Source organism: Nomascus leucogenys, chromosome 18 (assembly GCF_006542625.1).
Source record: "Nomascus leucogenys isolate Asia chromosome 18, Asia_NLE_v1, whole genome shotgun sequence".
NCBI classification, from domain to species: domain Eukaryota; kingdom Metazoa; phylum Chordata; class Mammalia; order Primates; family Hylobatidae; genus Nomascus; species Nomascus leucogenys.
This window is the reverse complement of record NC_044398.1, coordinates 45491111-45504722: the sequence shown is the minus strand read 5'-3', so window position 1 is coordinate 45504722 and position 13612 is coordinate 45491111. Positions and strand designations below refer to the sequence as shown.

Genomic DNA, 13612 nt, shown 5'->3' with positions numbered 1-13612 from the left:
TCCGGAGTAGCTGGGATTACAGGCATGTGCCACCATGCCTGGCTAATTTTGTATTTTTAATAGAGATGGGGTTTCTCCATGTTGGTCAGGCTGGTCTCAAACTCGTGATCTCAGGTGATCTGCCCACCTTGGTCCCCCAAAGTGCTGGGATTACAGGCATGAGCCACCACACCTAGCCTGGTGTCAGTCCTTTTAACTTTAGCTGTCTGGTGGGAAGGTAAGTTACCATAGTTATAATTTTCATTTCCCTGATGACAAAAGAAGTTGAACTCTTTTCATGCACAAATTGATGATTCATATTCTTTAGTAAAGTGTCTGTTTAAACTTTGATCTAATTTTTAAATTTTGTTATTTGCCCTTGTATTATTGAATTATGGGAGTTCTTTACATATTCCAGGTACAAATTCTTTGTCATATGTATTTATTGTATATGCTTTCTTCCAATTGAGGGCTGGCTATACCTGTTTAAGTAGTGTTTTTTAATAAGTACAAGTTTCAGTCTTGATTATGACCAATTCATCAAGCCCACATTTGTGAATCTCATTATCTAAAATAATGTGCAGGTGCAGATAAGGCCTTGGAGGTGAGTTTCCACAAATACAGTTTCTCCAATCCGAAGATCTATGAGCTAAAGATATTACCTGCTTCTTAGGCACCCAGTGTACAAGGGTAAGATCAGCAAAGCATAACCACTGTAGATGTCCTATTTGAAGAGTATGGAAACGAGGCACTTCAAACTCATTGGGCCATAGCAATCCTGAAATGCATGCAGGCACATGCTACCAGTTCCTTGGCTGGAGCTTAGTTAGAAAAAGTCACTATTGCTCTTGGAGCCACCCTCTGGATTCTTGGTTCCTCCCTCTGCGTTATCCAGCTGGTGTTTATAGCTAAGTAGTTTCTTCAGGATTCCATAAACATCTTTCTTTTTTTTTTTTTTTTTTTTTTTTTTTTGAGACAGAGTCTCACTCTGTCGCACAGGCTAAAGTGCACTGGTGCAATCTCGGCTCACAACAACCTCCGGCTCCCAGGTTCAAGCAATTCTCCTGCCTCAGCCTCCTGAGTCCCAGCTAGGGACTATAGATGTGTGCCACCATGCCCAGCTAATTTTTGTATTTTTAGTAGAGACGGGGTTTCATCATATTGGTCAGGCTGGTCTTGAAGTCCTGACCTCATGATCTGCCCTCCTCGGCCTCCCAAACTGCAAGGATTACTGGTATGAGCCACCGCACCCAGCCATCTTTTTAATTTTATCCTGTCTTTTTCTCCTAAAACTGGTGGCAGCTTTGCCGGTACTACTCTTTTAAAAATCTTGTGGGATTCCTGTGAATCTCTTTGTACTTGATTTCTTTATATAAAAGCCCTACCCATCTATTTCAATACTAACCAGTTTTTATATAGGGCTTCCTATAAAACAGCTGTGGGACAATGTCCTTGATATTATTAGATGTCCTAATGTGCAATGAAGAATATATGAGACATATGCATCAGAACCTTACAGGAAATTTCTTTTCTCTTTGAGGTAACTCCTTGATTCTTTTTGAAGTCTTGACAAAATATTTCACAATAATGCCCTTGGCTTTATCTTTAGATGATGTTTTCCTAACAGCATGCTGGATTGGATTATTGCTGTGATGGCATTTCTTAATTTGACAATCTTCGAGAGTGTGAGAATGAATCTCTCACATTTTGATAGGCTGTGTTTTCATTTTCATTTGGTTTAAATAAATTTCTAGGCCAGGCGTGGTGGCTCACGCCTGTAATCCCAACACTTTGGGAGGCTGAGGCAGGCAGATCACAAGGTCAGGAGATCAAGACCATCCTGGCTAACATGGTGAAACCCCATCCCTACTAAAAATACAAAAAATTAGCTGGGTGTAGTGGTGGGTGCCTGTAGTCCCTGCTACTTGGGAGGCTGAGGCAGGAGAATGGCGCGAACCCGGGAGGCCGAGCTTGCAGTGAGCCGAGGTTGAGCCACTGCACTCCAGGCTGGGTGACAGAGAGAGACTCCATCTCAAAAAATAAATAAATTAATTAAATAAAATAAATAAATAAATAAATTTCTCATTTCCCCTGTGATTTCCTCTTTGCCTTCTGGGTTGCTTAAAAATGTGATTTTTGGGCTGGGTGTGGTGGCTTATGCCTGTAATCCCAGGCTGAGACAGGTGGATCACAAAGTCAGGAGATTGAAACCCCGTCTCTACTAAAAAAATACAAAAAATTAGCCAGGAGTGGTGGCGGGTGCCTGTAGTCCCAGCTACTGGGGAGGTTGAGGCAGAAGAATGGTGTGAACCTGGGAGGCGGAGCTTGCAGTGAGTGGAGATCTCACCACTGCACTCCAGCCTGGGCAACAGAGCGAGACTACATCTAAAAAAAAAAAAAAATGTGATTTTTGATTTTCAAAAATCAAAAATATTTGGGGGATTCTACAAATACCTTTCTGCTTTTAATTTCTACTTTACTTCTGTTATGTTTGGAAAATACACTCTGTGTTATGTCAGTAGTCTTAAATTAATGAGACTTATATTTCAGCATATGGTGCATCTTTTTAAATATTCCATGTGTACCTGAAGAGCATGTGTATTCTGCTGCTTATTGATGAACTGTTGTATTAGGTCAAGTGTACTGAGGGTGTTGATCAAATCTTCTATATCCTTACTATTTTTTGTTTTGCTTTTGGTTACTCTTTCTATTAATAATTGAAACAGAAGAGTTAATATCTCCAATTATAATTGCAGATTTGTCTATTTCTCCTTTAATTATCTCAGTTTTTGTTTTATGTATCTGGAGTTTCTTTTATAAGGTGGGCATATACGTCTCCTTGAAAAGTTGAACTTTTTTTTCTTTTTTTTTTTTTTTTTTGAGACAGAGGCTCACTCTGTCACCCAGGCTGGAGTACAGTGGCGCAAGCTCGGCTCACTGCAAGCTCCACCTCCCGGGTTCACGCCATTCTCCTGCCTCAGCCTCCTGAATAGCTGCTACTACAGGTGCCCACCACCACACCTGGCTAATTTTTTTGTATTTTTAGTAGAGATGGGGTTTCAGCGCGTTAGCCAGGATGGTCTCGATCTCCTGACCTCGTGATCCGCCCACCTTGGTCTCCCAAAGTGCTGGGATTACAGGTGTGAGCCACCACTCCTGGCCAAAGAATTGAACTTTTTATCATTATGAAATGTCCTTCATTATCTCAGTTAATACTCCATGCCTTGAAGCATACATTTTCTACCCATTCCAGCTGTTTTATGATTAACATTTGCATGGTTTATCTTTTCCCATCATTGTACTTTTAACCTAGTCGTTTTCCTGTATGTAAAATAAATCTTCTGTTAAAAGCATATAGTGAATCTTCTATGTATGTTTTCTAGACAGACAATTTGTACTTTAAATTGGAGTGTTTCATCCATTTGCATTTAAAGTAATTATTGATGTAATTGGGTTTACATCCTGTCATTTCTCCCACTATTTGGCCCATCTATTCTTTGTTTCCCTTTGCTTCTTTTCCTTGCCTCTTTTGGATTAATAAGTGGGGTGTGTGTGTGTGTATTATGTTTTATCTTGATTATTGTCTCATTAACAATACACTTTTGTTTTAGTTTTAGACGTGGGTCTATGGTTTGCAGCATGCAAGCAGAGACCATATCACAGTCTCTGTCGAAAAGAGCAATATTACGTACCACTTCACATAATAGATGACAGATCTATAACAACATACTTTCACTGCTCCCTCCTCCTTTATTCCACTGTTGTTGTATATTTTATTTCATTTTGTATATACCTTACGGTGGGTTGTACAGTGAATTGTGATTGGGTAAAATCCTAGTATATTAGAGAAGTTGAATATTTGTAATGAGTATTTTATTTTAAGAGTATTAGTTATAAAACTAAGTTCTATTGACAGTAAGAGTCCTAGGATGGCTACACTTAGGGCTATAAGTTTTAGATCAAGTGATATTGTTGTTTGGGGAGATGAAGTAGGGATAATGCTATTGGTGACGAGAAATCCAGTGAATATACTGCCAATAATAAGGCATTTAATTGGATTTATTAGGGAAGGGTTATTTTCATTAATGTTGATTAGGGTTGGGAAGCAGGGTTGTCCTATTAGGGCGAAGGAAATAATTTGGATACTATAGAAACTTATTAAAGAAGTGGCAATGAGAGTAATAGAGAGGGTTCAGGCATTGGTATATGAAGTGTTTGTGCTTTCGATGATGAGATCTTTAGAGTAAAAGCCTGTGAGGAAGGGCATACCTGTAAGTGCTAGGCTGTCAATAATAAGGGAGGAGGAAGTAAGGGGTAAAGTCTTAAATAGTCCTCCTGTTTTTCGGATGTCTTGTTCATTGTTGAGGTTGTAGATGATGGATCCTGAATATGTAAATAATATAGCTCTGAAAAAGGCGTGGGTGCAGATGTGTAGGAATGCTAGGTGTGGCTGATTAATGCCAGTTGTGACTATTATAAGGCCTAGTTGACTTGAGGTGGAGAATACTATAATTTTTTTATGTCATTTTGTGTTAAAGCACAGATTGCTGTAAATAAGGTGGTGCTAGTTCCTAAACATAGTGTAAGGTTTTGGGTTAACATGTTATTCTCTATTAATGGGTGGAAGCTGATAAGCAGGAAAACTTCTGCCACAACTATAGTGCTAGAGTGGAGCAGGGCTGAGAATGGAGCTGGGCCTTCCATGGCAGAAGGAAGTCAGGAGTGGAGACTAAGTTGAGCTGATTTTCCTGTTGCTGCTAAGAGAAGGCCAATTAATGGAAGAAAATCGGGGATAGGATTTAGGATAAATACTTTTTGAGGTTCCCATGCATTAGTGGATGAGAGGAATGATGCTATGGCTAAAATGAAGCCAATATCACCAATGCGATTATGTAGGATTGCTTGGAGGGCTGCTGTATTAGCATCTGCTCAGCCATGTCATCAGCCAATTAGTAAAAAAGACAAAATTCCTACACCTTCTCATCTGATAAAAAGTTGAAAAAGAGGCCGGGCGCGGTGGCTCAAGCCTGTAATCCCAGCACTTTGGGAGGCCGAGGCAGGCGGATCACAAGGTCAGGAGATCGAGACTATCCTGGCTAACACGGTGAAACCCCATCTCTACTAAAAATACAAAAAATTAGCCGGGCGTGTTGGCGGGCGCCTGTAGTCCCAGCTACTCGGAAGGCTGAGGCAGGAGAATGGCGTGAACCCGGGAGGCGGAGCTTGCAGTGAGCCGAGATCGTGCCACTGCACTCCAGCCTGGGGGACAGAGAAAGACTCCGTCTCAAAAAAAAAAAAAAAAAAAAAAAAGTTGAAAAAGGTTGTTGGCAGTAACTAGGATTAATATTGTGGTGAGGAAGATAAGTAAATATTTGAAAAATTGGCTAATGTTAGGATCTGACTTTATATATAACATTGATAATTCTATAATAGATCAGGTGACGAATAGTGCTACTGGAATAAATATCATGGAGAAGCAGTCTAGTTTGAAGCTTAATGAGAGTTTAAGGGTTTGAATTGTTATTCAATGTCAGTTTGAGGTGATGGCTTCTTGGTTGGTATACATAAACATTGTTGTGGGAATGAGGCTAATGGTGAACGTGCTCGCGATAGCTATTTTTACATAATATGGGTACGAGTTTTCTTGCGAGGGTTGATGAAGGTAATAATGACTGGTAAGGCTAAGGAGATTAAGGTTATTATAGTAATGGAAAAATGCATAATTATTACTTTTATTTGGAGTTGCACCAATATTTTTGGTTCCTAAGACCAACAGGTCGCTCTTGTACTTTAAAAGTTGAGAAAGCCATGTTGTTAGGCATGGGGGCATGAGTTAGCAATTCTTGCATAGTTTCTTGGTAAATAAAAAGTTACAGACTTCTATTATCAGATCCACAATCTAATATTTTGACTAAACTGTATTTACAGGGTATAAAGCCTCTAATTATTTTAGGGTTTAGAGATAATAGAAGAATAGGTTGATAGATGTATAAATATTGATATATTTTCTCTTGTAAAGGAGGGTTTAATACTGTTAATACAGTATGCACATGTTCCTCGTTGTGCTGTGACAAGTATATAAAGGGAATAAAGAGCTGTGGTTAATATATTAAGTCCTATAAGCATAATGGTAATGTTTGATCAGAAGAATGAAGCTATTATTACAAGGAGTCCTCCTATAAGATTAATGGTGGGGGGTAAGGCAAGGTTGGTAAGATTTGCTGTAAGTCATCAAAAGGCTATTAGTGGAAGTAATGGTTGAAGGCATTAAGAGAGTAGTATAATTCGGCTGTGGACTCACTCGCAATTTGAATTTACTAGGCAGAATAGTAAGGACGGAGTAAGTCCGTGGGCAATTATGAGGGTAATTGCACCGGTAAAGCTTCAGGGGGTTTGAATAAGGATAGCCATGATAACAAGGTTCAATTTTTTTTTTTTTTTTAAACGGAGTCTCACTCTGTTGCCCAGGCTGGAGTGCAACGGCGCTATCTTGGCTCACTGCAACCTCCATCTCCCGAGTTCAAATGATTCTCCTGCCTCAACCTCCCAAGTAGCTGGGATTACAGGCGTGCGCCACCATGCCCGGCTAATTTTTTGTACTTTTAGTAGAGATGGGGTCTCACCATGCTGGCCAGGCTCATCTCGAACTCCTGATCTTGTGATCCGCCCACCTCTCTGCCTCCTAAAGTGCTGGGATTACAGGCATGAGCCACCACGCCCGCCCTTAAGGTTCAATTTTTAAAAACAAGTTTTAAAAAAAGAAAATGTCTTTATTTTTACCAATGTAGTTCCTACTTCCATGGCTTTTATTTCGAAGTATAATCCAAATTTCCATCTGACGTTTTTCTCCTTTAGTCTGAAGAACCTTATTTGACATTTCTTTTAATGCAAGTTTGTGGTGCTGAATTCTTCTAGCTTTTGTTTATTTTAAAATGTCTTTATTTCAACATCATTTAAAAAAAAAATGTTCCCTGGTTATAGAATTCTAGATTGACATGTTATCTTTTCTTTCAGTATTTTTAAGATAGAATTTCAGTGTCTTCTGGCTTGCATTGCTGTCTTTTTTTGTAAGAAATACAATACTTTTTATTTATGTTTTCCTTCTATTTGTGGTGTATTATACTTAGTGTTTTGTTGCTTTTTAAGGTTTTCTCAGACCTGGAGCAGTGGTTCACAATCTGTAATCCCAGCACTTTGGGAGGCCAAGGCAGACAGATCACTTGAGGCCAGGAGTTTGAGACCAGCCTGGCCAACATGGTGAAACCCCATCTCTACTAAACACACACACACACACACGCACACACACACACACACATACAAAATTAACTGGGCATGGTGGCTCATGCCTGTAATCCTATCTACTTGAAAGGCTGAGGCACAAAAATTGCTTGAACCCAGGAGGTGGAGGTTGCAGTGACCCGAGATTGTCCCACTGCACTCAACCTAGGTGACAGAGTGAGACTGTCTTGAACAACAAAAAAAAAAGTTTGCTTTTTATCATCTTTTTTTCAGAGATATGTCTATGATAGTTATACAAGTTTTTATTGTTGTGTATATGTTCAATCTGCTTGTAATTTATTGAATGCTTAGGATCTAAGAGTTGATATTTTCAGCAAATTTGGAAAATTTGGGGCTATTTCTTCAAATACATTTTCTATCCCAATTTCTTTCTCCTTTCTTCCTAGGAGTCCAATTACATGTACATGAGAACATTGGATATTGCCCCCACTGTCTTTAAGACTGTCATTATTTAATATTTCAGCATTTTTATTCTATGTGCTTCATTTTTGTTATTTCTTAATGCAATTTCCTCAGCTTTTCTGATATTGTTTCCACAGATTTACTAATTAGTTAAGTGATTAACTAATTTTAGATATTTTAGGTTTTAAGGTCTGGAATTTCCATGTAAACATTTTCTACAATTACCATTTCTCTACTGAGATTCCCCATCTGTTCACTCATTAAGCTCATTAGTTCCTTTATATTTGTCGGCTAATTCCTACCCCTTTGTCATTTCTGGGTCTATAATTACTGACTTTCAAAAAATTCATTAGTTACTGATCACTTTTTAATATCTAGTAATTAAAGTGAAAATTATGGTGGATATTGTGAAATATCACTTTATCAAAAGCCAAGATTTTTTTTACGAGTGGTTGTTTGGTTTTGGCAGACAATTTATTAACAGTTTTTGCTTCATTTTCCAATGGTCTGTAAAAGCTTTGTAAAGGTGGATATAAAGTCAGTCTTGGCCAGGTGCGGTGGCTCATTCCTGTAATCCCAGCACTTTGGGAGGCTGAGGCGGGTGGATCACAAGGTCAAGAGATCGGATACAAAAATTAGCTGGGCGTGGTGGTACACGCCTGTAGTCCCAGCTACTTGGGAGGCTGAGGCAGGAGAATCACTTGAACCCGGGAGGCAGAGGTTGCAGTGAGCAAGATCACGCCATTGTACTTCAGTCTGGGCAAAAAAAGTGAGACTCCGTCTAAAAAAAAAAGAAAGAAAGAAAAAGTCAGTCTTACAGGTCTAGAGTAGATAGATGCACTTCTACTGCACTCTGAGGTCTCAAATAAATGCCTGGTTTTTCAGTGTGGTCTCTGTATGTTGCTTGGTATTCCTCTAAGAACTTAAGGAGAAAGCTATGTACATTTCCATGGCTGCGTCTCAGCACCACTTCTTCCTGTACTTTTCCCTTTCCTGTACATGCAGCCTGCCTGTCAGCCTTGAAATCTGATTTCTGACTACCCATTTCATTGAGATCTCTCTTCTCTGCTTGGACAGCACATCTCCACATTATTTCTAGAAATTGCCTCCAGGCAAAAGGCTAAAGCGTTCAGGAAGCTCACTTTATGTGTTTTCATTCTTTCAAGTATCACAGCCCTATAGTGCCTGTGTTTAATTTTTATAGTTGTTTATGGTGGAAAGGTCATTCTGGTTATAACAGTTACTCTGTAAGAGAAATGCAAGTTGCTCTAGACAATATTTTACTTTGCACTGTAGTTATTCTTGTATATGCCTTATCTTTCTTATAAGACCAGAAGCACCCTGAGGGCAGAGTCCATGCATTCTTTACCTTTGTTTTTTCTCCAGAGCATTCTACACAGCCTATATGCTATTTATTATATTTAATTTGATTAAATATTTAATGTAAAATCTTTAGAATAAATAAAATGAATGAAACAAAACACTTTATGAACTTTTGGAATAATTTCAAAGGCCACAAAATCCATTACACAGACTAGTTTTCTTCGACTCATCAGTTATTTTGTTTTCTGCAGCAATCACAAGAATATCTAAGTTCCTCATACTACATTCTTCCCCTGCCGATTCACAAATTTATTATAATCAGAAAGCACGTGAAAAACTGAGAAATGGGAGAAAACAATCACTGACTGCCATTTGGTAATAGGAGTAATAAATTATTAAGAGTCAATTCGAGCATTGCTTTTAATCTTTTGACTTGCTTTGCTGGTTGTCATTCTCTATAACTACTAAAAAGTCCAGCTAGAGTTTGTTTTCTTGGTCACACAAAGATGATGTTTGGAGTTCAGTGGTCAAGAAAACCCTGATGATTGCACTTATGTATGTTTTTGTTTAACTTGTGGACAAAGACTTATGGATAGGTGCAAAAAATAAGTCCTCTTTTGCAACCTGGAACTCATTGTTCAGTATGACTTTTGATACATATAAGAAGGGATATTATGATACCTGAGACAGTTAACTGATGGGAGTACTGATAACCATAGAGGTTGGTTCCAGGCCAGGCTCAGTGGCTCATGCTTGCCATCCCCATACTTCGAGAGACTGAAGTTGGAGAACTGCTTGAAGCCAGGAGTTTAAGACCAGCTTGGGCAAGAAAGTAACACCTTACCTCCACAAAGAATTAAAAGTCAGCTGGGTTTAGGGGCATGTGCCTGTAGTTGCAGCTACTCAGGAAGGGGAGGCTGAGGCAGGAGGATTGACCCCAGGAGTTGCAGGCTGCACTGAGCTTTGATGGCACCACTGTACTCTAGCCTGGGCAACAAAGACAGACCCTGACTCTTAATTTTAAAAAGGCTGATTCTAGGACTGTAGAGTAGATAGTTAAAAAGCATGGGATATGAGGGAAATCCTCAGCTGTATTAAATTTGTGTTCCAATTTCATGTTGACTTGATATAGAAGATGGCATTTGGTTTTAAAAGTTTTTATCTTGAGAATATGACGTTTGGAGTTAAAGGTATTGACATATTCCATACATCTGTATTATTCTTGAGTATGATCGCTTAAGGCGTCAAACTGAGAACCAGGCAGATCCACCTATACTAAAATTGACCCTAAAGTAAGTTGATTAAAGAAATTAGACCCCAAAGATTCTTGGTTTTTCCATAGGTGAATTTTGAAGTCTTCATCAGTATATCCATGTAAAAAGGAGATGACAGAAACCAAAATAAAATAATTACGGGCTGACAGGGCAACTGGATTAAAATAAGCATCAGTTTCATTAAAAAGGGCTAACTTGAAGATAAATCTTTTGAAGATAAATTTTGACACCAGTTCTTTGGAGGATCTAAAGTGACCTTGATGGAGAGTGAAAGAAATCACAACATGGAATTCCTCGAATAAAAATTTATTGACTTTAAATAATTTTGCCCAATGTTACATACACACAATTAAAAAAAAAAACACCTCTTTATGCTGTTAAAAAAGAAAGAAAGAAAACCCTGATAAAGCCGCACCTGTTTGGGGTACAAGAGGACACACGTGTTCCATGTCATAAGGGTTGAAGCAAGAGTCTGCCTCACATGAACAGAGATATTTTCCTTTAAGCTAGAAGATGAACTTTATTTTCATTTTTTAAGATTCTCAAGGTAAATTATAGATGAGAAGCTAGAAATAAAGGTTGTAGCATCATATGACACCATTTCTAGAAAATGACTGAGCTTGCCAGCAAGGAATTGCCCTAGTGATTTTTAAATGATTCCAGTTAATTGAGTTATTGAGACATTTTTTCTCTGTGATTTTCTCCCTCATCTACTTGAGCATTTTGCTAATTCTCACACTTGAGTAATTCCTAAAGTCTCTCATCTTTTCTCCTGTTCCTAGAAGTGTCATGTAAACTTGGAGATCACGCTAACTCCACATGTTCCCCAGCTTCCCCGGATCCTCCATTCGGCTTCTTAGTCAACCCTTGTCGACTTCCCTGTAAATCCCACACAGACATTGTCCTTTATACCTGATGACCTCCTGAATCCAAAAGCTACATTTTCCACTGTCTGCCAAAATCTCTCACCGGATATCTGGAGAACATTTTCCTTTATGTGTCCATTGTGAACCAAATGAGAACAAACACTACATTGTCTTCTCTTTTGCCCTTTTTACCCATTCTGCAACCCACCCTATGTGACAGCTTTGTAGAATTGAAACTCAAAAATTGTTCTGACCCTTTTTCATCCTCTTTGCCCTCACAGCCTAGTCACTTTTCTAAAGATTCTCTGCCACATGTCCTGGATATCCATCCTGGACATCTGATGGACCCTGGTGTCTCTTCCTGTCAGTCATCTTGCATGTGACTTCCATTTTGTAGGACTGATATTTTCTAACTTGGATAACAATGATGTCATTTTCTGTTTTTAAAATTCCAATAAAAACTTCAGTGCATTTCTGTCATTAAATACATGCACCTTAGTCCAACATTTAATGGTTTTCAGTGTTCTCCCTTAAAACAGGGCTATCCCTTTTGCCTTTTTCTCCACTGTTTCTCCTATGTTTCTTGTGCTATAACCGAAGTGAACTCTAAGCAGGTTCCTAAATATCTGTTCAACTTTCCCAGCCCTGTGCCATGGTTAATGCTGTTCTGTGTACCAGACGTGCTGTCTCTTTCCTCCTTCCTTTTATATCAACCTGCTAACATCTTACCCAGCCTTTAAAACTGTCTAATTTTTCTAAAGTCTTTAGTGACAAGGACAGCCAGATACACTTTTTCACCCTTCTTTGAAATTCTATGTTCCATTACTGGTACTTCTACAGGGAGGCTTATTCATTTAGACAAGTATTTACTGATACTTTATATCGATTGCTGTGCTTTTATTATTTGTATACTTTTATTGTGATTTTCTGAGCGTAGTTGATGATACCTTTATGAAGAAATGTATTAGGTTTTACTCATGTTTTAATGTCTTACTTATAGCTGTTATCAGAGTAGATGTGGCACTGTAGTTATTGGAAGTCTTGTCTCTCAAGGATAAAGCCTTATCTTGGGATCCTTCAAAATGGCAAGATGTTCATTCTCACCACATACAATTGCATAGTCCACTGTGCCCTGCCATGATTTTCACATTTCACTCAATACCCATGGTCTGCATCAATCTGGAATCATGCATTCTGCCATCTGTCCCTTTCCTTGAAAGTCCTGCTGGCTGCAAAACAGCTGAGATTTACTAATGGATTAATATGTTACTTCTCCCCTAATTAAAACTATTGGTATTTAACAGGAACTTGGCCTAGATAATGGGTGACTCAACTCTAGAGAATTTCTGACTGGCTGGTGGACTGATGGGATGATATTTTGGGTCTGGAAGAGTTTGCAATGCCAGGTAAGTGGTGGAGAGGTTTATCTGTGTCTGAGAGATAACATAGGAGATTCCTGTAAACATGCGCCCATGCACTCACTCACAAATGTACCAGGGCCCTGCAATCCTGTGAACGCCAGGTTCCTAAGAACAGTAGTGAGGCCCACCTACCTTTGTTCCTCAGGGAGCCAATGAGGGCCCAGCCATAGCGCGAGTCTGGATTCCTAGGACATCACTCTTTATTCCAAATCACATCCTAGTTTTTGTCTTGGTCTGAATGGAAACATTAGGTGAAACACAGAGGAAAATCAGAAAGGAATCTCCAGCAACTAGTGGGAATATTAATATTTTAAGATCCCATCTCTACATTTAATGGTAAGTTTACCTCTGTCTCTAGATTTTACCTCCCCTTTCCCTGGACCCATAATAACAATGGAATATTTTTATAATAATAGAATATTTATCCATGAGTTGAGGGAATAATCAGACCCTCAATATTGTGCTATGAAAGACTGAGTGCATTCCTGCTCTAAAACCTGATGAAATCTACTCTTCCAAGGAAAAACCAAAGGCAGGTTCTAATAAAACATCTTTTGATTAGTGCTTCTGTTTTTATAGATGTGGAGTGGTACTGATGGTGGTGTCTCATCCATTCTTTCAGACACGTATTTCACATAAATGCACTAAATAAAACAATGCAGTTTTCTTTATTTCTCTACACATACAAATACACATGCAGACATGCATGCTTTTGGCAATTAAAAATACATTATTTTAGATAATTTGGTGACAGAGGTCAGCAAATTAACTGAGAAAATATAGAAAACTTTTCTTTTAGACCTGTTAAACAGCATTTTCCATAAAAATAACATTGCAGTAAATTGATATGCTAGGCAGGAAATGACAAGCATTCCTTTATAATAGGTCCCAGCATATCTGATAGATATATCTGATGGGCTTACCTGGTTTTGCCATAGTCCTCTATCTTGGGTCAGTTTTATTGAAGCTAAAAATTGTAAGGTTAATGAGTGATAGATAAAAAATTATATGTCAATAATCACTTAGATGAATGATTTTTTAAAAAAAT

At 38.6% G+C, this 13612-nt stretch overlaps 1 long non-coding RNA gene, 1 other non-coding gene and 1 pseudogene across 2 annotated transcripts; 2 read left to right on the top strand and 1 right to left on the bottom strand.

The window, feature by feature from the left end:
- Positions 1–3757: 3757 nt before the first annotated feature.
- On the bottom strand, positions 3758–5700 carry LOC115831161 (annotated as a pseudogene).
- Positions 5701–9504: 3804 nt separating this feature from the next.
- Positions 9505–13219, top strand: LOC105738965. Its single transcript, XR_001114811.1, has 3 exons — positions 9505–9558; positions 12710–12900; positions 13144–13219. It is a non-coding gene; the product is annotated as an uncharacterized LOC105738965 (long non-coding RNA).
- LOC115831361 lies at positions 9550–9677 on the top strand. The gene has a single exon (XR_004026876.1). It is a non-coding gene; the product is annotated as a small nucleolar RNA SNORA40 (small nucleolar RNA).
- Positions 13220–13612: the final 393 nt, after the last annotated feature.